Source organism: Mesoplodon mirus, assembly GCF_964341445.2.
Source record: "Mesoplodon mirus genome assembly, chromosome: 7".
In the NCBI taxonomy this organism is placed as follows: Eukaryota; Metazoa; Chordata; class Mammalia; order Artiodactyla; family Ziphiidae; genus Mesoplodon; species Mesoplodon mirus.
Genome location: NC_138983.1, coordinates 70,484,209 through 70,512,138, shown reverse-complemented (window position 1 = coordinate 70,512,138; position 27,930 = coordinate 70,484,209). Strand labels below are relative to the sequence as shown.

Genomic DNA, 27,930 nt, shown 5'->3' with positions numbered 1-27,930 from the left:
AAGGCAGTTACCTGGATACCTGTGCTGCAGGGCAGACTGTGTGTGACTCCTTCAAAGGTTCCAGGGGCTCTGGATCCGCTTCAGAGAGTGAGAGATGAGTTCAGGGTACAGGACTGGGTTCGGCTTTGTGGAGGACACGGCTTTGAGCTGTGCCTTGGAGGATGGAGAGACTTGAGCAGGCACCGTGAGAGAGAGGAGGACTTTCCAGTGGGCACAGCAGCTGGAGCAAAGTCACGGGGGTGGGAAAGGGAAGAAAGTGTTTGGGGAGCACTGGTAGTTCTGTCTGGCTGGAGCACTGTGTGTCTGTGGGGCTGAATATGAAGTAATATCAGAAGGTTGGAACCTGATCAGAGGGGCCATTAATACTAAGCTGAGTATTTTGCTCTTCTGTTTATATTTCCCAGTGTAGAAAAACACGGTAGTTCAGTTGTTTATTCAAGCCCCTTTAATTCCCTGAAATGTCTTGAATTTCTGCATTTAAGGCAGGAGTCTTAATTTCTCCAGGGTATGTGTTTCTGTTACTAAATTTTACTTTACTGCTGTCCTTAAAAAAAAAAAGAAAAAGAAAGGGCTAGGTTTTTGAGAAGAATGGGGATGGCCACTCAGGAAATGTGCCTCTGAACCCAAGTTGGCTTAATGAAGGAATTCAGTCTTCATTCAGTCTGTCAAAAAAAAATTAGGGCTTCCCTGGTGGTGCAGTGGTTGAGAGTCCGCCGATGCAGGGGACACGGGTTCGTGCCCCGGTCCGGGAAGATCCCACATGCCACGGAGCGGCTGGGCCCGTGAGCCATGGCTGCTGGGCCTGCGCGTCTGGAGCCTGTGCTCCGCAACGGGAGAGGCCACAACAGTGAGAGGCCCATGTACCGCCAAAAAAAAAAAAAAAATGAATAAACTAGTGAGACTTCTGTAATTAGCATCAGACTAATTACAACCCTCTCCATACCTAGAGGGCTTCCCTTCCCCTCGGGCCTGCCTGGCCTCCTCCTTCCGGGTATGTAGGACGTTTCTCAATTTCTGCCTTACATCCCAGCCCTGGTCCTCCTGGGCCTTTCCTTGGTGCTGGGTTGAGTCTGTCAGTCTGTCTGTCTCTTTTTCCTTAATTGTAAAGGCACTGAACAACACCACAAGGACAATTTAGACATGGTAATACTAGTAATAAAACCACCCATAATCTTACCACCCTAACACAACTACATTCCTTTTCTGCATATACACATATACATACTTTACAAAGTTATAGTGGTGGCATTTATAATGTTTTCTATTCAGTGGTAATTTATCACAAATGCTTTGCTTTGTTTTGTCTTGGTCTTTAAAGATCATTTAAAATGGCTGTATAATATTATATGATTTGAAGATTCTGGGATTTTCCAAGTCATTCTGTGAATGTTGGACATTTAGATCATTTCCCTTTTTTTTGGTCACTGTAGTGAACTCTGCAGTGAATACCCCGTTGAACTGTTTCTTTAAGGCAAAATCTTGGGAATGAAATTGCAGGGGCAAAGGCCATGAGTATCTTCATGGCTTTTGCTGTATTTCTCTAGATTCTGTTTGAAAGAAGTTGACTCCAGTGAAAGAGGGAATGCAGTACTTAAGCTAGTACTGTCTGCTTAGTGAGGGAAGGTGCTGAGAGCTTGATATATGGTGCTTTGTACTCTTTAGCTTTCCTTTTCTTTCCCAGAACACTTAAGACTTAGTGGTCAGGTAGCACAGCAGAAGCATAGAGGCTTCATGGGTTTTTCTGAGTCTCTGGTTTTATTGGTAAGATGAGGGTAATAATACCTACCGCAGAAGGTCATCGATGAGGATTACATGCCAAGTTCTTGGCACTCTCCAGGCACTCAGTAACTGTTGGGTCCTTTCTCTTCTTCCCTTTGGAACCTTTGAACGCTGTGTGGTGGCCACGCTGTGCAGCACTGTAACAGACGTGGCCAGTGTAAGCATATAGCCAAAGAGCCTCACACTGTTGTGACTTAAATTATTTAGCTTCTTGGCAGGGCAATGTGAGGAGTCGGCTTGAGCCCCGAGCCCTGTGGCAGCTTCATTTTCGTGCTCCCCTCCATCTGTGCTCTGGTCTCTGGGGAGTTGGTGCTCGTGTGTGTTCTCACTGGTCTCACTACAGGTTCAGACCCCAGGCTGTTTCCTGCTGGTAAATTTGGTCTGGGAATTCTCTCTGCTGTTCATGTCCCGGTCTGGCCTGTCAGGCATCTATTTGCTGGAGGGCCAGAGCTATAAGCTGCTAGGGGTGGGTTCACCTTGGAAAAGACGAGAGCTGTGCTAAACTGGGTGATACCCTGGCAGGGGCTTGGCCAGGGAGGTGCACAGACACCTGGGGAGACAGGAACAGCCTTGGACTAAACTGGTAATTCCTGACCTTCAAGGACCTGAGTGCCCCATAGCTGGCCAGTTACCTTCTTCTATATCCAGGGATAAGCAGAGGGAGGTGTGAGCTGTCTGGGCTGAGGCCTCAGGTAGGATGTCTGCCCAGAAGGGTCCAGAGAGACAGCCAAGTGGGAGGGGAAAGCACAGGTAGACAGAGCTGGACTGTGGTATGACCAGCCCTTCCCATGAACAAAAGAAAGCAAATAAACACAATGTTTCTTGGTGGTTATTATGGTCCAGGCAGCATGCTAAATGCTTTACATATGTTCTTTCCTTTTCACAATAAACTTGGGCACAGGTATTACAATCACTGCTTTAAGAATAAGGAGACTGATGGGTAAGTCACTGGCCTTGGATCACATAGTAGGTAAACAGTGGGGCTGGGGCTTGGACTTGAGGAACTGGAAGCTCACAACTTACTGTATGGATGAAGTAACGGTGCATATGTACCCTCACCTGCAGGAAAGTTCCAGGAGTCAGGGTCTCTGATTCCCTGAGAGTCTCAGTTCTTTTCTTCTGAGCCATGTCTCATCTCTAGCCTGAGAAAGACTGAGATTTTAAACCAGACGGGCCTTTGTTCAATGTTCTTACAGTGCTGAAGACTGAAGATTGTGTGTTTTGTGCACTGTCAGCTTTGCCTTAGGTACTGGCCCTCTCTAGCCCCTCTTGGAAAATTTCAGGGAGAGCACCGTGGTTGGGATTACCCCCATGCCCATGTCAGGGCAGGGTGCGTGTGAACGCACTGTTTGTTTGCTCCCTGACAGCAAACGTACACACCAGCAGCTTTTTGCTTTCCAAGCGTCTGGTGGGGCTGCTCCCTGCCTATTTCCTGTGGAACATTGGCTCTGAAGTCCACTCAAAGGTGGAAGCCTGCACTTCACAGGAAGAAGTGCCTGTACTCACTTAGTGGGTACAGTGGGGCTCCCCTAAGATTCTGAAGCAGCTACAGCAGGGTATCTGGTGTGTTAGTGGGACCATCAGGAGGCCTGCTTGACTGAAGGTCAACAGCCTCTGGGGGACAAGGTCTGGATTGGGGGTCAGAAGGCCTGGGTTCTAGCCATGGTTCTGCCCTGACTGGGTGAACTTGGGCAAGCCCCTTTCCTCCTTACCCTTAGTTCCCCGATACGTAGGTAGAGGTTGTTAGACCAGGCGATTCCTATAAAGTGTCTCATAGATCTAAGAGTCCCTTCCATCTCTGATTCTTATTTTATGGAAACGATCACTACTTAAATTTGTAATGACTCCTGCCTCTAGAGTCCCTTGGTGTCATAGCCAAGATCACTCAGCCCCGAGCTGCTGGCTCAGCTTTGGCAGACCTGGGAATGTTAACTAATCTAGAAGTTCCACACTTCAGTACCGCTTGAGCCTTGCTCGGCCTCTTCGCCTTGGCTCTGTTCTCTGCCCTTGTTCCTTGTCCCCAGGGCTTCCTGTTCCCTCTTAGGTCACTGGGACTTAGTATGATGCTCCCACCTGGCCCTCCCAGGACTTGCAGTTTGGCTTTGACTCCCGTCCCTGTGGCTGTAACCTTATTGTCGGGAACAGGCAGACCTTGGTGACTCTACCTTCCTGGATTCCCCTCCCGCCACCCCCTCCACTGGCTCTGTGCGTGCTGTCCCACCTGTGTGCGTGTCTCCTGGGTTTACCCCCTTCTTGGCTTTGGGTTCTTGTCCATTCCTTGTCAACCCAGTGAACATTGGTTGACACTTACCATATACTTGCTTTGACCACACAGTGGCGGTGGGTGGGGAAGTGGATACAAAGATAAAGAATAATCTTTGCCCTCAAAGAACTTCCACGTACGTAAATAAATTCCTTACCCTGTAGAGTGAAAAGTGCTGTTAGAGGTGTGTACGAAAGGCTAAGGGAGCAGTGAAGGTGGAATAATTTATTCTGAAGACACTAACAAAAAGAAGTGTTTGGACTGGGTTCTTAAAAGTGAGTAGGAGTTTGGCAAAGGGAGGACATTCCAGGCAGAGGGGACAACACGAGCTAAGGCTGTGAATCTGGATCTGCTTTTAGCTCCTGATACAGTTGGGATGCCTGTCCCTTCCAGTGGTCCAGCCTAGTTTTGTAGTCTGGCTGCCTGTTTCACCTGCCCCGTCACTGCCATCCATCCTTCTGATAGGAGTATGTCTAAAGGAAAATAACTCTTGCATACGTTATCTCTTTTGATCCCAGTGTGATGCTGGGAAATAGGCAAGAATAGGAATGATTACCCTCATTTTATAATTGAGGAAACTGAGGCCCAGAGAGGCTAGCTGGGAATTAGGAGAAGACCTGAGACAAAGAGCCTTCCTGGTGTTTCTGAGAACCTTGCTCTGGGCTCAGTCTGCAGCCATGGTCCTGAGTCATGTTCCTGGTTTGAATTCTGCCCACGTTTGGTTGAGGAGCACCAAATCCCAGCCAGGGAGCTCAGTGCACACATGCACGTGTGTGCACACACGCAGCCATTGGAGCAGCAGCAGGAAACGTGGAAATAAACAAGAGTCGAACCAGGGATTGGGTAATTGTCAAGCCCAAATGCCACCAGCCCTCATTTTGCTGCAGGACTAAAACTGTTTGTTGGAGAATCAGCCTGTGCACAGGGTCTAAGTGAAATCTGTCAGAATGAGTGGGAAAGAAGCTATTTTTAGTTTGCAGAGTCACTCACTCGGCTGTGTTAGCTGAGGTTTGAGCCAGTCCCCTACGCTTTCCACAGTGTTATTTCTGAAGGAGAAATACCACTGGAATGCTGTGTAAAACACATTAATGAACCTGGAAGTTTCCAGGGTGTCTTTGTCCTGCAGCTCCCTCCGAAGGCTGCCTTTCCTGAATGACCTTCCTCCTTTCCTATATTTAATGCATTTCTAATTTTTAGTTTGTGTCAAGACTGTGGGACTTCAGTGCCCTAAATAACACAGAAATCTACCACCAGCAATCAGCTGAGTCTGGAGGGCTCTGACAGATGAACACAACCTGAAAAAGCATCCCCAAGTAGCTCTCTGGTAAGTAATCCGCAGCATCATCGCTCTTCTCAGAGGGGCAGGAGGTCTCTGAGACCATGGCGGCCAGGCTGCCCAAACCTTCCAGGTGTAGCGGTTTCAGAGGCCTCCCCAAATGGGATGGCAGTGTTCATCCAAACACGGTTTTGCTGGAGATTAAAAAAGCTAGCACCTCTGTGCTGTAGCTGCTGACCTAACGGGGAGAAAAACACAAAGCAAACCTCAAAGCAGGGGACTGGATTTGTCCGTGTGAACACTCAGGAGAGAGAAAGAGCCACCAGCCAGGGCTGTTTTGTTTGAAAGAGATGGTAAAGCATCTGATACAGAAGCATTTATTCACTACCTGCTGTTTTCTTTTATTTGTATTTATCATCTCTTCTCACTGAAATATAATATCCAGGAGGGCACGGGCCCTTGTCATCTTGTTCAAAGCTGTGTTCCCAGTGTCTGGAATAGCTCCCGGCACCTCATAGGTGCTTAGTGCATGTTTACTGACTGAGCACATGAGAAGGAGGTGGTCCTTTAGGGTGATGCCCCTTAGGGTGAGGCCCTTTAGGGTGAGGCCCTTTATACAGCTCCTCTTCTCTCTCTCTCTGTCGCTGCAGTCTGTGCCTCTCCATCCCAGGCCAGTTCTGGAATAGGAATTTCCATGTTCTCAGGCATTTGGGCATCAAATGTCATGCAGAGCCAGAGGACAGGCACCGACCCTGTAATGTGACTGAACAACCCAGAAGTTTCTTATGAAGTCTGTTGATGGTGAGGCTTCTAGTCCTTTAGTGCTTTCCTATTTACCAAGTGCCTTCACGCATATTCATCTTCGCTTTTTCTTCTTTTATCTGGCAAATGCTTATGTGTGCCCATCTGTCCGAGCACTACATTCGCCGAATGGGGGGAGCAGAGAAGAGTGGGACAGATCCTGTCTTAGGAGCTTGTGAGCTGGTGGCAGAACTAAGATAAGTTGATTGCAGGACAAGCAGAATGTGACAGAGGCTGTGAGAGAGTCTGACATTGAAACTATGTTGATCCCATCCCTTCCCCTATTCTTGGGGACCTTTTCTTTCTTGCACTTTTAGTCCCTATGGTTCTGTTGGACTCTGCAGGGTTGGGCTCAGGGGGGATGGGGTGGAGGTGGTGACTGGAAAGCCTTCCTGAGTTGAAAGCTTTGACATTAAATTAGTTCTCAAGGGAGCTAATGTGAAGTAACAAGGCAATCTTGGCAAGAACTTGCATTGAGAGGAAAGCAGAGGAAGAGCAGCCAGATAGAGACTGAGTATTGACAAGAGAGGGAGAAAGCAAGCCAGGAACTGCAGTGTCACAGAAGCCAAGGGGATTTCAGCAGGGAGGTCAGGGAGCTTGGAGACTGAGACAAGACCACTGGCCTTGGTGATGGGGAGGGGTGGTGATGCTTCTGAGAGCAGCTTCGAAGGACATGGGGCAAATGAAAGGGTGAGGGGAAATACAGGCTGCAGGTGCAAACAACAGAATCGAGAGATTCGGTGGTCAAAGGAGGATGAGGACAAGCTCAGGCACTCGAAAGGAGAGCTTGGTTCAAGTTAGTTTTGTAAGCTCGGGGAACCTGAGGTGGGTCCGAAGGCTGAAAGCAAGGATTAGAGAGAGGGAAAGAGAGAGAGAGAAAGCTTCTGAGGACAGATGCAAGAGGGAGGCAGGATGGCTGGAGCAAGGCCTCCAAGGAGATGCGGGAGAGGAGGGAAATCACCGTGAAGGAGTTAGTTCTGACAAGAAGGAAGGATACTTTTTCTTTCAGGACAGGAGTACAGAGAAAAGGGGATATGGGAAGATGGAAGCTTCCAGGTGGAGAAGAGCAATTCTTTCATTGAAGTGTGTGTACCCTTTGTCGTCATGTCTTATGTTAGTTTTATTTATTTATTCAGTAAATGTTTACTGCATCCTACTGTGGGCAGCACCGTACAGTGTGCCAAGAATTCACAACGAAAAGACAAAGTTGCTGCCCGATGCTGGAATACCGTGTTTATTAGTAATACAGTACTTATTAACATGTCCATCTCTAAATCAAACCTAGAGTCTTTTGAAGGCCCACACTGTCTTATTTATCTTTGTATAATTAGGGCCAGGCTCGGTACAAAGTCAATGATCAGTAGAAGTGTGCTGAAACAGTGTGAGAGCTCCTGTTGGGTGGCTTAAATCTTCCTGCTTAGATTGAAAGAAAAATTGTCTGCCTGCCTGTTGAGGTTAGTGCAGGGCGGCCTCCTCCATGGAGGGACTAGTTTGCTTTACTCTGTAGTGGGTGCATCCAGCACAGTCTGGTAACTGCCTGGAAACGTGAGAAGAAATATTCCATTACTGACTCTGATCCCTGAGTGGTGGGTAGAGCAGATGTTGCTGCCCTTATTCTATGGAGGTTCAACGAGAAAGCTGTCATGAGCTTAAGGTTATATACTACATGCCAGAACAGGGACTTAAATCTGGCTCTCAGAGCCCTCCTTCTTCTCATAGCTAGCCCTGTGCACCAACAGCTTCCTCTCTGGACAGTTCTGATCAGAATGTGGCCCTGGGCCCTGGCTTTGGCTATCACTGCATGGTAGTTGGGTCTGACGGAGACCTGGTAGCACTCCCCAGACTCATAATCTGGGTCATTGTCGTATGAGGAAAAGCAGCAAGGAAAGGACTGGCATCAATGAGGACTGGGACAGAGACATTAACTCATGATTGTGGTAAACCCTAGTGCTTGCTGGAGTTGGAGGTGTGATGGATAGAGGCTTGAATGTGGAGTGAGACCAGGGTTGGAATTTCTGCTCTGTCACCGACAACTCATGTGACTTTGGGCCAGTGAGAACCTCTCCAAGCCTTAGTTTTCTCATCTACAAAATGGGAGTAATAATATCTGCTTTACGTTGCCCACAGAGCTATTGAAAGATGCAAATAAGCTATATAAGGGCTTTTATAAACTCTAAAGTGCTGTACAAAAGAGTTACTGTTGGGTTCATGACAAGTGAGCCACTCTATGCTTCAGACACAGGTTTTATTATAAGTCTGAATCAGAGCTGCTCTTCTGTCTTAATCACTTGAGATCTTAGGAGCTACGAAGAACTGTCCTGGATTTTGTGGTAAATACTTCTTAGAATCGGAACCAGTGAAACTATCGGAGGCCAGGTGCTTGGTAACCCACAGCCAGTCTCCATGCAGGGCCGGGGAGGGTGAATTCCTGTCTTTTGAGGTAGCCATCAGCATCAACAGCAAGGATGTTTCTGGTGCTTCCTCTCAGCGGCAGAGGAAATTCATCAGCGCTGATTTAAACTGCAGTGACCTCGTGTGTCACCACGCTGCTCTGCAGCATTACGACTGCCCCAGGCCGTGCCCGGGGTCACCCTGGAGTTGACCAGCTGTCTTTTGTTGGCTTTGACCTTGAAAACAGGGCTGTCCCAGGGTGAAAGTAAATCATGCCAAGGTTTAGAGTGAAAACAGAAGCCAACGAGGCTTCAAAGGAGGCTGCAGTGGTTTGATGAGAGAAATACAAGGTCTGTGAAGGCTGAGTGAGCTGTAAGTGAATCGATTGGCCAGGACACTAAAACTACCTCCATTTCCACCACCGTTCCTCTAGCTTGGACCCCCATTATCTATTGCCTAGTGACAGTGACCACCCCTTAGTTGAGAACCCCTTGTCTCTAGTTTGTGCACCTTCTAGGTGCCCCCACCCAGCTGCCAAAATGACGTACTAAAATATAAATCTGATCATATTATGCTCTTATTTTTAAAAAAAGATTTTAAGAAAATATGGAGGGAGGTGGGAGAGGGATGGATTGGGAGTTTGGGATTAGCAGGTGCAAACTGGTATGTATAGGATTGATAAACAACAAGGTCCTACTGTATAGCACAGGAACTATATTCAATACCCTATGATAAACCATAATGGAAAAGAATATGAAAGAGAATGTATATATGTATAACTGAGTCACTTTGCTGTAAGCAATAATTAACAACATTGTAAATGAACTATACTTCAATTTAAAAAAAAAGAAAATACAGGAAGCATTTATTCCCACAATAAACACTTATTGGAAATGTACTATATGGAAGAAACTTAGCTGAGCCTTCTGGAAATAGAGGAGAATAAGACCCAACCTCTGCCCTCAAGAGGTAGGAGAAACACACAATCCCTCATCTCCACAGCTAGTTGTGCAAAGAATGCGGTTATTAGAGTGTGACTGTAGGCCTTGTTCACCACTGTGTCTCCATCACCTTAATTAGTGCCCAGCACACAGTAGGTACTCAGCAAATAATTAGTATAGGGATGAATGTATACCTTTACTTTTTGGCCTCCCATCTAGGATGATGTCTGTAATCTCTGGCTTGTCATAAAAAGCTCTTCTTGATACCGCCCCTGTCAATATCCAGCCTCACCTTCTACCAGTCTCTCCCTTGCACCTTGCAATACGTCTGTGTCAAACCAACGACATCGTCATGTTGTTTGATACTTCTGGGTCTTTGATTCTTCTGGTTCTTCTGCTTTCCTTTGCCCTTGGCTGCTTGGACAACTACTTCCCCCCACTCCCCCAACAATGGATAACAAGGACAATGTCTTATATTCATCTCAGTATTCCTGCCATTCAGCCTAACAGACCTGCCTCTTCTCTCTTTCTCAGCTTTTCTTTGCTTGGTGCCGTTACCCCCCTTCCTTGACTCTTGTTGGACTGCTGTCCCTGAAGCCCTTTTCCACCTTTCTTCAACCTCCCTTGTCCCTGAGACCTCTTGCGATTCCGGATCTGGCATTTGGTGGGCTGCTGGAGGCCTGGCTCCTTGGCTGTGATGAACCCTGGCCTTCCTTTTGCCTTTCTTAAATGCTTTCTCCCTCCCACACTGACCCCGTCCAGACAGCTGGACCTCTCTGCTAGTTCCACTAGTACAGGAACCCTACCCTGAGCAGAGCCTGGATTTTGCCAGTCTCACTGCCCGGGGCCTGGACTCTGTGTTCTGGACCCCTGGTCACTGTTCAGGACCTTGTTCTGAATTCCCCAGTAGAGTGCCAAGTGTTTGATTCCAAGGGTTATTGCTGCTCAGAGCTTCCAGCTTGGAGGCCTTCTTTGATATTGGCAAGGGCCTGAATCAAGCCTCTCTCTGCCAGAGGCCTTTGGGAACGTTATATTGAATGGCTGCCTTAGGAACCAAGCCTGTAGTCACCCCTCTTCCCCAAAGGTAATCCCATCCAGTTCCAGCCTCTTCTTGGCCTGAAGTGTCCTGAGCCTCTGAGGCCTTGGCTGGTAGGCACCCCGCGAGGTAGATAAAGAGAAAACATTGCTCTTGTCACTTCCAAGGAAGCAAACCAGGCCGTGCTTTTGGCATGTAGCCTTCAGAACCCGAAGACCCCAGGCTGTTTGGTAGTGGGACCACCAAATTATGACTAGAAGGAAGAAGTTAGTCTTTGTATGATTGTGTAATTCCCTTCTGTGATGTAGTGGTTCTCTCTGTGGGAACACTGTCAGTGCCGGTGGCCACCTCCTGCATCTGCAGATTGCTCTTTGGATGAGAGCTGTTTTTACTGGATGCCTGGTGTCATCCAAGATGGATTTTTAAGAAATAATAATAATGATAGCTCCTATTTGTTGAACATTGATTATGTACCACACATTGTGCACTGTATAAATATCACTTTCAATTCTTACCTCATTTCCATGGAGCAGTGTACATCCCCATTTTGTAGATGAGGAAACCAAAACTTGGGGAAGTAACTTGTCTGAGGACACAACTAGGGAGTGGCAGAGCTAACACAGTGGCAGTGTCCTAGACTAATGGACATCCAGGTGACTGGATGGTGGTTGTTCAGGCTGGAGGGCAAAAGGGTGACTGAGAATGGTGCTCACCACCCGCTCCTAGACATCCAGATGGTGTCCAAAGAGGTAGAGCCTGTGACAGTTCCTTCTCCCCTCTTTGGTGTCTGGGCACAGACTAGGGGAGGTGAATGGCTTTCCTTCACCAGAAACTCCCACTTTAAAGGTGGGACAGTGAAGTGTGCATTTGAAGAGTTGAGAAAGGATATTTTAGTTCCTCACGGTCCTTTCTTGGGCTTCTGTTTCCATTCATAGTGGCAACAAGGATGAGTTTCGTAGTATCTCAATCCCAAACCCCTTCCCTGCAAATCCAAGTTGTACCACTTTACAAGGCTCAGATTAGAGCTTACCTAGTTGATTCTACTTTGGACAACTCCAGTTGCCATTTCAAATATAAACTACTTGAGGACAGGTACCATGTCTTGGTTACGGTTGTATCTTTTGTGCATGGCACAGTGCCTGTCAGAAAAAAGGTAGTTGAGATTTGTTGCAGAATTGAATGGAAACCTCTCCTCACCTGTTACTATTTGATTTTGCTCTAGCATCTGAGCACCTTGTGTGTGGTGGTCTTCCAGAGGATAGCATATGGTGCTGGAGAGTGGGCACTGTATTTTAGGATTTGGGGGGAATGTCTTACCCTGAAGGGCAGGGGGCAAGGGGCTAGGTCACACAGCAGGCACTTGAAGAAGCCTCGGGGATATGAGCTCCACCTACTCAGAAGCAGGCTTGGAGAGGTCTGCCGGCGGTGGGGATAGCTGTAGGTTGCTGACAGAGTTGTGATATATTCGTTCTGGAAGGAGAGGAATGGAAACAGAACGCTGACTCCTCCAGTTGTCTCAGCTTGAGGGTCATAGAAATATAAACATCTTTCTCAGTCTGCAGTGCTCCATTCCTCAGATGCCTATTTAAGGGGAAGAGCACAGAGGCAAGAAAATGGTACATTTCCCTTTGCACCCCTCAAGGTGAAATTTCTGCTACTGTTTGGAGACTTGTGGAAGCAGTTCCGTAGTTACTGCTGTACAATGCATTTATCATTCTGCTCCCCTGGCACGTTTTGCCAAGCTGCATAATTTCCCCGTTCTTTCCTATACTCACCAGCTCCATGATGATGATGCGTGTGGTGGCCGAAGCCTTCCCGATCAGAGTTTGTGGTGTAGTGGAAAGAGCAGCGTCTTAGCTAATAATGATAGCGGGTAGCATCCACCAAGTCCCAGTGGGGTGCCAGGGTCTCTGCTAAACACTTTCTAGACATCGTCCCTTTAATCCTCGTGACAACCGAGCAGTATTGGGATTATTATTCCTCAGTTTTTAGATGAGGAGAGTGAGGCTTGGGGGTGGTCACTTGTTCAAGGCCACATGGCTGGTAAGTGACAGAGTTGTGATTAAAATCCAGATCCTACTGCAAAGCCTATGCTGCGAAATGCCAGGATTCCATTTCGAACTCGAATGTTAACTCTCTGCGGGACCTGGGGTCAGAGACTCTGCTTCCTGGGCCTCAGCTTTCTAATCTGTGTAATGACAAGCAATTCCAAGGGTTCTTCCAAAGCTCTAAGGCCACTAACATTCTGGTTTAGTTAGAACTCTTCCCTATCCGGATTTCTTTTTAGCTTTAAGATTTTTTTGTTTGTTTTGTTTCATAGTGGCAGGCTAGTTGCTATGCATTACTTCCACAGTAACAACATTAATATCAGGCAGTTAAGAGTATACATTATATAAAATAGTATGGATCAGTACTCTCCAGTAGAACTTGATATGATGATGGAAATGGTCTGTATTGGTGCAATACAGTAGCTGGTAACCACAGCTGGCTCTTGAGCACTTGAAATGTGGTTAGTGTGACAGAGGAATTGATTTTAAGTTTTATTTTATTTTAATGAACTCAAATACCCACATGTGGCTAGTAGCTACTGTATTGGACAGTGCAGGTATAGATAGTATAATAATATAAAACCAAATAGAATATAGATTCTTCCATTCACATCTCATCTTTAATTTGTCTCTTATATTCCAACTAATTCTTATGATTTTCATGTTGATTTTTCCAGAGGTCTAACACTTGATATATTATTACATTTGTATTATGCTTTCAACTTTCAGCATACCCAAACATACAATATTGCATCATTTTTTTCCTGCCTGTGAGGCATATGGAAAAGATGGGTAGTGTTATGCATTTCACAAATAAGGAAACTGAGGTACAGAGGGTTAAATATGCTACCAGGAGCTAAGTAAATACTTTTTGCATGAATAGGTGACTTACCTAAAGCCAGTTTTGGAGCAGTAGAACCAGAATTGTAAACTTAGGTCTTCTGATTCTCAGAGTTTTCTTCAGTTTTCATATCACTGGTGGGCCAAGCATGGGGAGATTCTGCTCATTAGAGATAATTCTTTTAATGTTAGGTGGGGGACTTTTTCTTTTCATTTGATATTTTTCTGTACTATTTGATTTTCAACTCCATATAGGCATCATCTTAATTATAATAATAAAATAGATATTTGGAAAAATTATATGAAATGCTATGAGGCTGCATATTGGAGCTGTTCCTATTTTGTAGATGTGAGAACTGTCATGCTAGTCAAACAGAGAGGCAGGTTTTCCATGTGTCATCTGTGGTCAGAAGAGGATTGAATCCCATCTTGATTCCATTTCTGGTAATGGTGGAGTAGTTCTTTTGGACCAAACCCCACAGAAAGCAACTGTAAACTCAGATAAAATGTAAAAAAATAACCACCTGAAGGAAGTGGAGAGTGACCAAAAGCAGGCCCATTCTTCCCAAGTGTCAAGGTCCTGAAAGTCAGGGACAGACTGAGGAACTGTTCCAAATTGAAAGATTCTAAAGAGGTGTGGCAACTAAATGAAACATACAATTGTGAACTGGATCCTTTTGTTTCACAGGACATTAATGGAACAATTGGTGAAATCTCAGTGGAGTCTGAAGTTGTGTTGGTACTCACATACCAATGTTAATTTTTTAGTTTGTTTTTGTTTTTTGTTTTTGGCCACGCCGCATGGCATGTGGGATCTTTGTTCCCTGACCAGGGATCAAACCTGTGCCCGCTGCATTGGAAGCTCAGAGTTCCAACCACTGGACTGCCAGGGAAGTCCCAATTTTTTAGTTTTGATGGTTGAATTGTTATGTAGAGAGTGTTGATGGTTTTGGTCACAAATACACTAACATGTTTTGGAGTGGTAGGGCATCAGTTTGATAACTGGCTCAGAGATAGTTCAGAAAAAAAGTGGAGAAAGAGAGGAAAGGAAATATAGAGCAAAGATGGTAAAATGTTAATATGTGGGAATATGAGTTTTCTTTATATAGTATTGCAACTTTTCTCTGCTTGAATTCATTTCAAAATAAAAAGATTTTAAGACTTCATGCTGAATTTCGTCAAAAGCTTTTTCTGCATCTATTGAGATGATCGTATGATTTTTATTCTTCAATGTGTTAATATTATACATCACGTTGATTTGCAGATATTGAACCATCCTTGCGACCCCACTTGATCATGATGTATGATCCTTTTAATGTGTTGTTGTTAATATTTTGTTGAGGATTTTGCATCTGTGTTCATCAGTGATACTGGCCTGTAATTTTCTTTTTTTGTGTGGTGTCTTTGTCTGGTTTTGGTATCAGGGTGATGCTGGCCTTGTAGAATGAGTTCAGAAGTGTTCCTTCTTCTGCAATTTTTGGGAATAGTTTAAGAAGATAGGTTTGGTAGAATTCACCTGTGAAGTTGTCTGGTCCTGGACTTCTGTTTGTTGGGAGGTTTTTTATTCCTGATTCGATTTTATTACTGGTAATTGGCCTGCTCATATTTTCTATTTCTTCCTGATTCAGTCTTGGGAGATTGTACATTTCTAAGAATTTGTCCATTTTTTCTAGGTTGTCCATTTTATTGGCTGAATAATAATGAAAATTTGTGGGATGCAGATAAAGCAGTGCTTTTAGGGAAATTTATGTACTTAAGTGCATGTATTTGAAAGGACTAGATTCAGTGAGTTAAGATTCCACCTTTAGAAGGTGGAAAAAGAAAAGTAAGCCGAAAAGTAAGAATGACGGAAACAATAAAGATAGAAGCAGAAATTAATGAAATAGGAAACACAAAAAATAGAGAAAAATAATAAACCCAAAACAATTCTTTGAAAATATCAACAAGTATCTAGCTGGACTGATCAAGAAAAAAGAGAAAGAGATCACAAAATACCAGTATCAGAAGTGAAAGTAGGTGTATATATATATACATATATATATATATATATGGAATCCAAAAAAAAAAAAACAGAGTAGAATGGTAGTTGCCAGGCGGGAGAAATGGGGAGATGTTGGTCAAAGGGTTCAGTTATATGGGATGAATAAATTCTGGAGATTAACGTATAGTATGGTAAGTATAGTTAATAATACCGTATTGTATACTTGCGATTTGCTAAGAGTAGTGTATCTTAAGTGTTCTTAACACACACACATTAATTATGTGAAGTGATAGATGTGCTAATTAGCTTGATTGTAGTAATCATTTACAGTGTACATGTAGATCAAATTCCATTGCACATCTTAAATACATACAATTTTTATTTGTCAATTATACCTCAATAAAGTTGGAAAAAATTTTAACATCCATTTGTGATAATAACTCTAATTCTGGCAAATTAGAAATAGAAGGGAACTTCTGCAATCTAATAAAGGGCATTTATAGAAAGCAAATGTCATAATTAATAGTGAAAAATTGAAAGTGTTCCTTTTAAGATCAGACTAAGGCAAGTGTGCCCTCTATCACCGTTTTTATTCAACATTATACTGGGAGGAGGTTCCTAGTGAGTTCCATAAAGTAAGAAAAAGCAATAATAGGCTTTAAAATGAGAAAGGAATAAACCTGTTTTTATTCACAGATGACATAATTCTTGACATAGAAAATCTTAAGGAATCTATAAGATAACTTTAGATAGAACCAAGAAGTGAATTTAACAGAGTACAGAGTCAACAGTCAGAAATTGATTATATTTTTTATACAGCAACAACAAAAAATTGGAAGATCTTAAAAAAATATTTTACAATTATGTTACAAAGCATAATAAAATATTTAGGTATAAACTTAAAAAACTCTGAAAAGACTGTACATAAAAACTGTAAAACAGTGCTGTGAGAAGTTAAAGAAGACCTAAATAAATGGAAAGATAAATCACATTCATGGATTTAAAGACTCAGTGTTGTCAGTCCTCCCCAAGTTGACTTATAGATTTAAAGCAATCCCAATCAAAATCCTAAGAGACTTTTCTTCTGGTAGACATCGACAAGCTAATTCTAACATTTATATGGAAATGTAAAGGACCTTGAATGTCCAAAGCAGTCTTGAAAAGGAAGAAAAGTTGGAGGATTCACATACCTAACTTGAAGATTTGCTATAAAACTACAGTATGTCAACAACAAAAATAAAAATAACTTGATTTAGAAATGAACAAAAGAACTTGAATAGGCATGTCTTCAGAGATGATATACAAATGGCCAGTAGCATATGAAAAGATGCTCAACATCACTAATCATTAGGGAAATGGAAATTAAAACCACAGTGAGATACTACCTCATACCCATTAGGATAGCTACTATGGAAAAAAAAAAAAGAAAAGAAAAAGAGAATAACAAGTGTTGGCTAGGATGTAAAGAAATTGGAACCTTTGGGCACTGTTCATGGAAATGTAAAATGGTGCAGCTGCTGTGGAGAACAGTATGGTGATTCCTCAAAATATTTAAAATAAAACTGCTATATAATCCAGCAATTCCACATATGGATATGTAGTCAAAAGAATTGGAAGCGGGATCTTGAAGAATGTTCATAGCAGCATTATTTACAATAGCCAAAATGTGGAAGCCACCCAAGTGTTCATTGACAGATGAGTGGATGAGCAAAATGTGGTATATCCATACAATGGAATTATTACTGAGCCTGAAGATGAAAGGAAATCCTGACACATGCTACAGCAAGCATGAACCTTGAGGACATTATGCTAAGTGAAATAAGCCAATCACAAAAAGGTAAATAGTGTGCGATTCCACGTATATGAGGTATCTAGAGTAATTAGAATAATAGACTGAAAGTAGAATCTTTATTCACTATGGCCCCAAACTGGGACCAGTCCAAGCATCCAACAGTAGGAGAATGGATAAAGAAATGTAGTATATTCATGCAGTTCAGAAGGAGCGAAGTGATACATCCAACAACATGGATGAAATCTCAAAAACGTTCTGAGAGAAAGAAGCCTTATACAAAAGACTACATCCTGCATGATTCCATAAATATGAAATTCTAACAGACGAAACTAAAATCAATAATATATATTCAATTAGGTACATATTATCATCTCTGTCTTACAGATGGGGACACTAGAACTCAGAGAAGATAAGCACTTGGCTCAAGGCTGCACAGCAGGTCAGGGCAGAGCTGGGCCTGCCACCCAGATTCCCAGTCTCTTCCGCTATCCCAGGTGGCCTTGTTAGCTTTCTGGGATATTAGTACATTGAGAAGAGTGCCAAGGGTACGAGGTGGCTCAGTTTTCCTCTGACTCCTCTTTTTGGTCTGAAAAGTGGTCTTCCAGCTTCCGTGTGGAGCCTACTAGAATGGACTCAGTTGATTTGCTAGACCCCATTCTGCTTTCCTCTTCTTTGCTAGACTGGAAGAGGGAAGGAGCGGCCCAGGTGGAGAGTGTACTGTCTGCATTATTAGAAAGGTTTTCCTAGGTCTCTTTCCTCTGCAGTTAACACCTTTAATTAAAAATAAAATGAACAAACAACTGTGTTCCTTCTCCTTTCCAAATATTGCTGAGAATCTTTGTGGCGTTCCTTCTCCTTTCTCCTTTCCAAATATTGCTGAGAATCTTTGTGGCATTGTTCTTGGTTGCATGTCCTGATGATGTCTAAGCACTAAGTGCAAATTGAGAAAGGGACTGAGAACATCATTACCAAAGAGGTTTTCTCAAGGGGAATGACAATCTAGAATAGAACAGCCATCTGCTGCCAGATGGACAGGGCGCCACTGAGCTATGAATTTGACCCAGGGGCTGGCCTTTTCTTTGTGTTTGCACTTTGGGGATACACCTTGTGTCTTTGCTTCCTGCTGGCTCATTGGCTCCCCCTCCCCCACCCAGGCTGCCCAGGCTCTCAGGAGTCCTGCTGCCTGTGCTGTCTGGGCAAACCCAGATGATCCAGCGGAAGCCAGCAGCAGCACGCTGTATTCATGCAGCGAGGCACCACCTCTGCCTCTCTGCAGTGAAACGCCCAAATTAATTCCCCGTTGTTAGTTGTTAGCAGTCCTCCCAGCTGAGAAGACTCATGGCAGTTCAGAGTGTTCTGGTGCAAGAGGCGGGGCTGAGGTGGATTTTTCTGTCCACACTCAAATGTTCTTGCCTGATTTACCTTGATACTTCATTACCCGAGAAGCCGACAGGCTAGGGAGGGAGGTGGAGACAGGTCAGCGGGTGGATAAAAATCAGAGTAATGAAGTCCACCGTCCCTTTTATGTTAGAAAGAAAAAACCCTTACGTTTCCTGCCTTGTCATCCAACTTGTTTACTATGAATATATACTTTTCTACTCTTACTTCTTTCCTCTACCCTAATCTTCCTTCCTCTTTCTTCTTATCCTGCCACTCTCTCTTCCTCTCGGCCCTGCCCCACCTTCTACTCTTGTATCATTTATTTTCTGAGAATATGAAAATATGGAATGGTAGGGGGAGTACAGCACATCACCAGATTGCTGCCCCTTCCCCAGGTAATAGAGGCACCATCTTAAAGAGGGAGTCAAGAATGTGACATTCCCTCATTCAGAGTTTATCACATTTGTTAGACTCTGTCCCACACAGTGAACTGTCTGATGAGAGCAAGGCTACAGCCAAGCTAAGGAGGACCAAGAAGCCAAGGTGAAAATGGAGCATCTTTCCCTCACACTCATCTGTTTCATCAATTCAGTCTCCTTTGATAGCCACGAGTATCCCTGCCTGTCTCCTCTGGGGAGCAGTATGGATGATTGTAGCTTTGTTTATGCATCTCCTTAGCATTAAGATGCTATTTGTTCACTTTGTTTAACTTGGTTCTGTATCAGCCATCCTGGGGGAGCAGGGCCTCTCCTGTCTCCTCATACCCTCCTTCCTAGCATGTGCTGACATTTCCCGTTTGCCCACTGTCAATTACTCCTGAGTCCCAAGTATGAACTTCATATATCCCCATGTTGCAGTCACTGACAACTTAAAATAATGACTAAAGTCTCCTGCAATCCTGAACCCACAGGAGGTGGGAGGGTCTGGGACTCCTCATGGTATCAAGGGTCCTAGAGTCCCTGGAGAGTCAGGGATTCTGTAATGTCACACATTGAACTGGAAGTCAGGACACCCAGGCTTAGACCCTGTAACCCGGTATACTAGCCAGTAACTTGCTGCATGGACTTCAACAAATCACTGTCCTTCTTTGAGTCTTAGTTTTCTCCTTTTTCACAAGCTTTATTGCCTGTAGGGGCATTCTGTATTTTGACCAAGCCATACAAGTACTCAGGTATATTGTTTTTTAAAACACTTGGTGGACCAAACAAATGGTGGGACAAACGAAAAACATCTGAGGGTTGTATTTGACACTCTCACTTGTCCTTTCCTCCATGCCATATCTGGACCACAGCTGCAGAGCAAAGCCTTAGGACCAGTTTAGATCCTCAGGGAAGTTAGCATGAGGACTGTATCTGAGAGTCAGTAGCAGGGGTCCTAGCGACATGTTTGCTGGGCAGAAGGGCCTTTACCACTTGGGGTGTTGGAAGCTGGTAAGGGCACAGTGGCCACTGGCTGCTAAGATTGGTCCCCTAGAGGGTCTCTCTTTCTTGGCCACTGACTGCTTGCTTTACTCCTCATAGCACATACAAGCACATGCTTAGCATAGCTAAGCATCAGGGTACTAGACAGGAAGGGTGGGACCAGTCCAACCCAGCTCTGCCCTGCCAACAATGCAAGACACATGCTGAAGGTGGAGGGATTTCACAGAAGGCTCTAGAATCCCAAGTTCTGAAAGTCTGACCTAATCAAGGGCCGTATGGTCACACGGCAATGCTTGAACCCTCTCCCTGGGTATTCCGTTTTAGGATAGTTCTTACTGTTAGAAAGCTCAGCCTTCATATTTGTGTTTATTACTACTCTGGGAGATAGGTAAGACAAGGATTTTTTTAAAGTAATTTTTAATTTCTTGTTGTAAAAATAGTGCGTGCTCATTGCAGAATTATAGAACACCGAGATCATCCATAATTTCACAGTTTAGCAAAAATGACTTGTAACATTCTAATGCATTTTTCTGTTTTTTTCTACATGTATTAAAAAACACCACAAGATATGCATATTTTATGCTTGCTTTATATACAGATTTTCCACCTGCAATTATATCGGGAACATTTACCCCATATCGTTAAATATTCTTAAAAAAATTATTTAACATTAAAAATAACATTTTATTATTTCGATATGCCACAATTTATGTGGTTATTTATGGAAGTGTAGGTTGTTTCCAGTTTTTTGCTACTGAAAATTATGCTGTGATCAACATCTTTGAACTTAAAAATTTGGTCAAATCTCTGATTATCTTCTCAAGAAGGATTTCTAGGAATAGGATTCCTGGAACAAAGGATATAGAATCTTTAAGGCCTCTCTTTTTTTTTTTAAACAACATGTGCTTTCATTTATTTATTTATTTAGGCTGCGTTGGGTCTTCGTTGCTGCGTGCAGGCTTCTCTAGTTGCGGCGAGTGGGGGCTACTCTTTGTTGTGGTGTGCGGGCCTCTCATTGCGGTGGCTTCTCTTCTTGTAGAGCATGGGCTCTAGGCATGTGGGCTTCAGTAGTTTTGGCATGGGGGCTCAGTAGTTGTGGCTCGTGGGCTTAGTTGCTCCTCAGCATGTGGGATCTTCCCAGACCAGGGCTTGAACTCGTTTCCCCTGCATTGGCATGCGGATTCTTAACCACTGCGCCACAGGGAAGTCCTTTAAGGACTCTGAACACACACACACACACACACACACACACACACACACACAAACACACACGTTTAGCATTTCTCAGATTTATTGCCAATAAAACTGTTATTTTGCAAAACACACACAGAAGGAGCCCTTGAGTGTTTGCTTTGACAGATATTTTAAAGAACTTTTAATTTTTTTAAATTTTATTTATTTTTATTTTTTTAATTGAAGTATAGTTAATTTACAATGTTGTATTAGTTTCTGGTGTACAGCAGAGTGATTCAGTTATATATAACTATATACTATTTTTCAGATTCTTTTCCATTATAGGTTACTACAAGGTAGAATATAGTTCCATGTGCTATAAATAGGAAATTGTTGTTTATCTATTTTATATATAGTAATGTGTATCTGTTAATCCCAAGCTCCTAATTTATCCCTCCCCCCACCACCTTTCCCCTTTGGTAACCATAAATTTGTTTTCTGTGTCTGTGAGTCTGTTTCTGTTTTGTAAATAAGTTAATTTGTATCATTTTTTAAAATATTCTACATATAAGTGATATCATGTGATATTTGTCTTTCTCTTTCTGACTTACTTCACTTACTATGATAATCTTTAGGTCCATCCATGTTGCTGCAAATGACGTTATTTCATTCTTTTTCTATGGCTGAGTAATATTCCATTGTGTGTGTGTGTGTGTGTGTGTACACACACACACACACACACCACGTCTTCTTTATCCATTCATCTGTTAATGGACATTTAGCTTGCTTCCATGTCTTGGCTATTGTAAATAGTGCTGCTATGAACATTGGGGTGCATATATCTTTTCGAATTAGAGTTTTCATCTTTTCCGGATATATACCCAGGAGTGGGATTGCTGGATTGTATGGTAGCTCTGTTTTTAGTTCTTTTTTTTTTTTTTTTTTCTTTTTGCGGTATGCGGGCCTCTCACTGCTGTGGCCTCCCCCGTTGCGGAGCACAGGCTCCGGACGCGCAGGCCCAGCGGCCATGGCTCACGGGCCCAGCCGCTCCGCGGCATATGGGATCCTCCCAGACCGGGGCACGAACCCGTATCCCCTGCATCGGCAGGCGGACTCTCAACCACTGCGCCACCAGGGAGGCCCTGTTTTTAGTTCTTTAAGGAACCTCTATCCTGTTCTCCATAGTAGCTGTACCAATTTACATTCCCACCAACAATCTTGACACATATTTAGTAAGGTAAGAGTTATTAAAGTTTGCATTTCATTCCTTGATCCCTATGCTGATCACTTCTCTAGTGGTAGATGCCTCAGTGTCTAAAGCATCTCATTTGAAAATTTCCTGTACCCCTCAAATGGGGAAGGGATTTTAAAGGGACTTTAAAATGCTCTTCCCATCCTCAACCCTATTGAATGACACCCCTAACTTGCGAGTCTCTCTGTGAGGGGCTCGCTTGTTTCCTTGGTCAGAGCCACACCCATACCAGAGTGCAGGCCCTGGAGAGCAGGAAGCCTCTTTTTTTACCTTGGATTGAATGAGGGGCCAGCCTTCCCTATTAGAACATGAAAAAAATGCTGTTCTGTTACTTGTCAGATGAGAATAATGCATGTGAAAACACATTGAAACCTGCAAAGAACTCTATAAATGTGATGTGTTATTATCAGGGTTATTTTGGATTCAAATAATAATGCTAATATGATTACTGAGATATATAATGCTTTTGGCATATTAAAGGGTGTTGAGATTTGAATGATAGCATGGAACTTCAGAGAATATTTACTCTGACCCCCTTATTTTATAGATAAGGAAACTGAGGTTCAGAGAACTTAATCATCTTATCCAACGTCCCATAGCAGAATAAGCCTGGCAGCCAGGTCTCCTAACTTCTCTCTCTCTCTTTTCTTTTTTTGGCAACATTCTTGACTTCTAGAGCCAAGTGCAACAATTAATATCTTGCTCATGTGTGCTTCTAAAGTACCATTTAACATTTTAATTTTATTTTTTATTATTTTTAATTAAGGTATAATTGACATACAACATTATATTAGTTTCAGGTGTACAACATAATGATTCGATATTTGTATATATGGTGAAATCATCACTAAAATTAGTTTAGTTAACATCTGTCACCACACATATTTACAGAATGTTTTTTTCTTGTGATGAGAACTTTTAAGGTTTACTCTCTTAACAACTTTCAAATATGAAATACAGTATTATTAACTGTAGTTGCCATGCTAGACACTACATCCCCATGACTTACTTATTTTATAACTGGAAGTTAGTATACCTTCACCCATTTTGCCCACCCCTCTACCCCTCTCCTTTGGCAGCCACCAATTTGTCCTCTGCATATATAAGTTTGTTATTTTTTTATTATTTAAAAATTTTTTTAATTTTAAGATTTCACGTATAAATGAGATCATATGGTATTTGTGTTTCTCTGATATATTTCAATTAGCATAATGCCCTCAAGGTTTATCCATGCATCCATGTTGTCACAAATGGCAAGATTTCTTTTTTTTTTAACACTGAATAATATTCATGTGTGTGTGTGTGTGTGTGTGTGTGTGTCTATATATCACATCTTACTTATCCATTTATCTGTTGATAGATACTTAGGTTGTTTCCATATGTTGGTGATTATAAGTAATGCCACAATGAACACAGGGATACATATATCTTTTTGAGTTAGTGTTTACTTTTTCTTCAGGGAGATACCCAGAAGTGGAATTGCTGGATCATATGGTAGTTCTATTTTAAAATTTTTTCAAGGAACCTCCATACTGTTTTCCACAGTGGCTGTACCAAATTACATTCCTACCAACAATGCACAAGGGTTCCCTTTCCTCTACATCCTTTCCAACACTTGTTATTTTTTGTCTTTTTGAAAATTCTAACAGGTGTGGTTTTGATATTTCATTGTAGTTCTGATTTGCATTTCCCTATAGTTAGTGATGTTGAGCATCTTTTTTAGGTACCTGTTGGCCATTTGTCTTCTTTAGAAAGAATTCTATTCAGATCCTCTGCCCATTTTTAATTGAATGTTTAATATTAAGTTACGTAAGTTCTGTATACAGTTGAACCTTGAACAACTTATATGTGGATTTTTTTCAACAGTTAATACTCCAGTACTACATGATACACAGTTGGTGGAATCCATGGCTGCAGAACCACAGATAGGTAGGAACCACACATATAGAGGGCCAACTATAAGTTATATGTAGATTTTTGACTGTGCAGAGAGTTGGTGCCCCTAACCCCCTGGATATTAACTGCTTATCAAATATATGATTTGTAAATATTTTCTCCCATTCAGTAAGTTGCCTCTTCATTTTGTTGATGGTGTCCTTTGCTGTGCAGAGCTTTTTAGTTTGATGTAGTCCCACTTGTTTACTTTCACTTTTGTCACCTTTGCTTTTGGGGTCAAATCCAAAAAATCATCACCAAGATCAGTGTCAAGGAGCTTACCACCTATTTTTTTCTGTAGGAGTTATATGGTTTTCAGGTCTTACATTCAAGTCTCTAATCCATTTTGAGGAGTTTTTGTGTACAGTGTAAGATAGTGGTCCAGTTTCATTCTTTTTCACGTGGCTGTCTTGTTTTCCCAACACCATATATTGAAGAGACTGTTCTTTCCCCATTGTATATTCTTGGCTCCTTTGTCATAAATTAATTGACCATATATGTTTGGGTTTATTTCTGAGCTCTCTATTCTGTTCCATTGATTTAGGTCTGTTTTTATGCCAATACCATACTGTTTTAATTACGATAGCTTTGTAATATAGTTTGAAGTCGGGACACGTGATGCCTCCAGCTTTGTTCTTCTTTCTCAAGATTGCTTTGGCTATTTGGGGTCTTTTGTGCTTCCAAACAAATTTTAGAATTGTTTGTTCTATTTCTGTGAAAAATACCTTTGGAATTTTCATAGGGATAGCATTGAATCTGTAGATTGCTTTGGGTAATATAGGCATTTTAACAATATTCTTCCAATTCATGAGCAAGGAATATCTTTCCATTTATTTGTGTCTTCTTCGTTTTCTTCGGTCAGTGTCTTACAGTTTTCAGTGTACACGTCTTTCACCTCCTTGGTTAAATTTATTCCTAGGTATTTTATTCTTTTTGATGCAATCATAAATGAGATTGTTTTCTTAATTTAGCTTTCTGATAATTTGTTATTAGTGAATTTTTGTCTATTTATTTTGTATCCTGCAACTTTACTGAATTCATTTTATTCTAACAGTTTTTTTTTTTTGATGGAATCTTTAGGATTTTCTATATCAAGTCATCTGCAAATAGTTTTACTTTTTCCTTTGCAATTTGGATGCCTTTTATTTCTTTTCCTTGCCTAATTGCTCTGGCTAGAACTTCCAATAGTATGTTGAATAAAATTGGTGAAGGTAGGCATCTTTGTTTTGTTCCTGATCTTAGAGGAACGTTGAGTATGATGTTAGCTGTGGGCTTGTCATATACCGCCTTTATTATGTTGAGGTATGTTCTCTCCATACCCACTTTGTTTTTAATCACAAATGGATGTTGAATTTTGTCAAATGCTTTTTCTGTATCTATTGATATGATTATACGGTTTTTATTCTTTATTTTGTTAACATAGTGTGTATGTTAACATACACATCCCTGGAATAAATCCTACTTGATCATGGTGTATGATCCTTTTAATGTAATGTTGAATTTAGTTTGCTAATATTTTGTTGTATATTTTTGAATCTATGTTCATCAGGGATATTGGCTTGTAATTTCTTCCTCTTGTGGTATCCTTGTATGATTTTGATATCAGGGTAATGCTGGCCTTGTAAAATGAGTTTGAAAAGTGTTCCCTCTTTTTCCATTTTTGGAAGCGTTTGAGAAGGATTGGGAGTAATTCTTCTTCGAATGTTTGGTAGAATTCACTAGTGAAGGTGTTTGGTGCTGCACTTCTGTTTGTAGAGAGTTTTAAAATTACTGATTCAGTCTCCTTACTAGCAATTGGTCTGTTCAGATTTTCTGTTTCTTCATGATTCAGTCCTTGAAGGTTGTATGTAGGAATTTATCCATTTCTTCTAGGCTGTCCAATTTGTTGGCATATAATTGTTTGTAGTAGTCTCTTACAATCCTTTGTATTTCTGTGATATCAGATGTAATGTCTCCTCTTTCATTTCTGATTTATTTATCTGAGGCCTCTCTTTTTCTTGGTGAGTCCATCTAAGGGCTTGTCAATTTTGTTTATCTTTTCAAAGAACCTGTTCTTGGTTTCATTGATCTTTTCTTTTGTCTTTTTAGTCTCTATTTCATTCATTTATGCTCTGATCTTTGTTATTCCCTTCCTTCTGCTAACTTTGGGCTTTGTTCTTCTTTTTCTAGTTCCTTGAGGTGTAAAGTTAGATTGTTTATTTGAGATTTTTCTTCTTTCTTGAGATAGGCATTAATTGCTATGAGCTTCCCTCTTAGAACTCCTTTTTCTGCATCCTATAAGTTTTGGTGTGTTGTATTTTCATTTTGTTTGTTTCAAGGTAGATTTTGATTTCACATTTGATTTCTTCATTGACCCATTGGTTGTTCAGTAGCATGTTTAGTCTCCACATATTTATGACTTTTCCAGTTTTCTTCTTGTATTTGATTTCTAGTTTCATACCATTGTGATTAGAAAAGATGTTTGATATGATTTCAGTTTTCTTAAATTTGTTAAGACTTGTTTTGTGGCCTATCATATAATCTGTCTTGGAGAATGTTCCATGTGCACTTGAGAAGAATGTGTGTTCTTTTGGTTTTGGATGGCATGTTCTGTATATATCTGTTAAGTTTATCTGATCTAATGTGTCATTTAAAGCTTATTAATTTTCTGTATGGATGATCTCTCCATTGATTGTAAATGAGGTATTGAAGTTCCCTAATATTATTGTATTGCTATCTATTTCTCCCCTTAGGTCTGTTAATATTTGCTTTATATATTTAGGTACTCCTTTGTTGGATGCATATTTACAAATGTTATATCTTCTTGTTGGATTGACCCCTTTATCAATCTGTAATGCCCTTATTTATTTTTTATTACAGTCTTTGTTTTAAAGTCTATTTTGTCTGATATAAATATAGCTAACCCAGCTTTCTTTTGGTTTCCATTTACATCGAATATCTTTCTCCATCCCTTCACTTTCAGTCTGTGTATAGAGGAATAGAGGAATATGTTTCAAACAAAAGAACAAGATAAAACCTCAGGGGGAAAAAAACCTTAATAAAATTGAAATAAGTAACTTACCTGATAAAGAGTTCAAAGTAATGGTCATATAGATGCTCACTGAACTTGGGAGAAGAATGATGAACACAGTGAGAACTTCAGCAAAGAGACAGAAAATATAAGAAAATTTCAAACAGAAATCACAGAACTGAAGAATACAATAAGTGAAATGAAAAATACACTGGAGTAGTTCAGCAGCAAACTAGATGAAGCAGAAGAAAGTTTCAGTAAGCTCAGAGACAGGGCCAAGGAACTCACCCAGTAAGAGCAGCAAGAAAAAAAAAAAAAAGAATGAAAAAAAAGTGAAGATACCTCAAGGGATTTATAGGAAAACATCAAGAAGACTAATATTCACATTATAGGAGTACCAGAAGGAAAAGAGAGGTGAAGATGTAATGTATTTGAAACATATTCCTCTATTTCCTAATTTTGCTTGACAGTCTTTGTTGTTTTCTATGCATTAGATGAAACAGTTACTTCTCCCAGTCTTGAAGGATTGGCCTTGTATAGGAGATGAACCTTATCATTCAACTCTACCCTAGTTCTTGGTTGTCTGTCAAACCTTTGTGATTTTCCAAGCA

At 41.8% G+C, this 27,930-nt stretch overlaps 1 protein-coding gene across 2 annotated transcripts in view; it reads left to right on the top strand.

Annotated features, from left to right (window-relative positions):
- Positions 1 to 27,930, top strand: part of SERGEF (secretion regulating guanine nucleotide exchange factor) — a 223,672-nt gene that overhangs the window by 49,306 nt on the left and 146,436 nt on the right. The gene's annotated exons all lie outside the window — the stretch shown is intronic.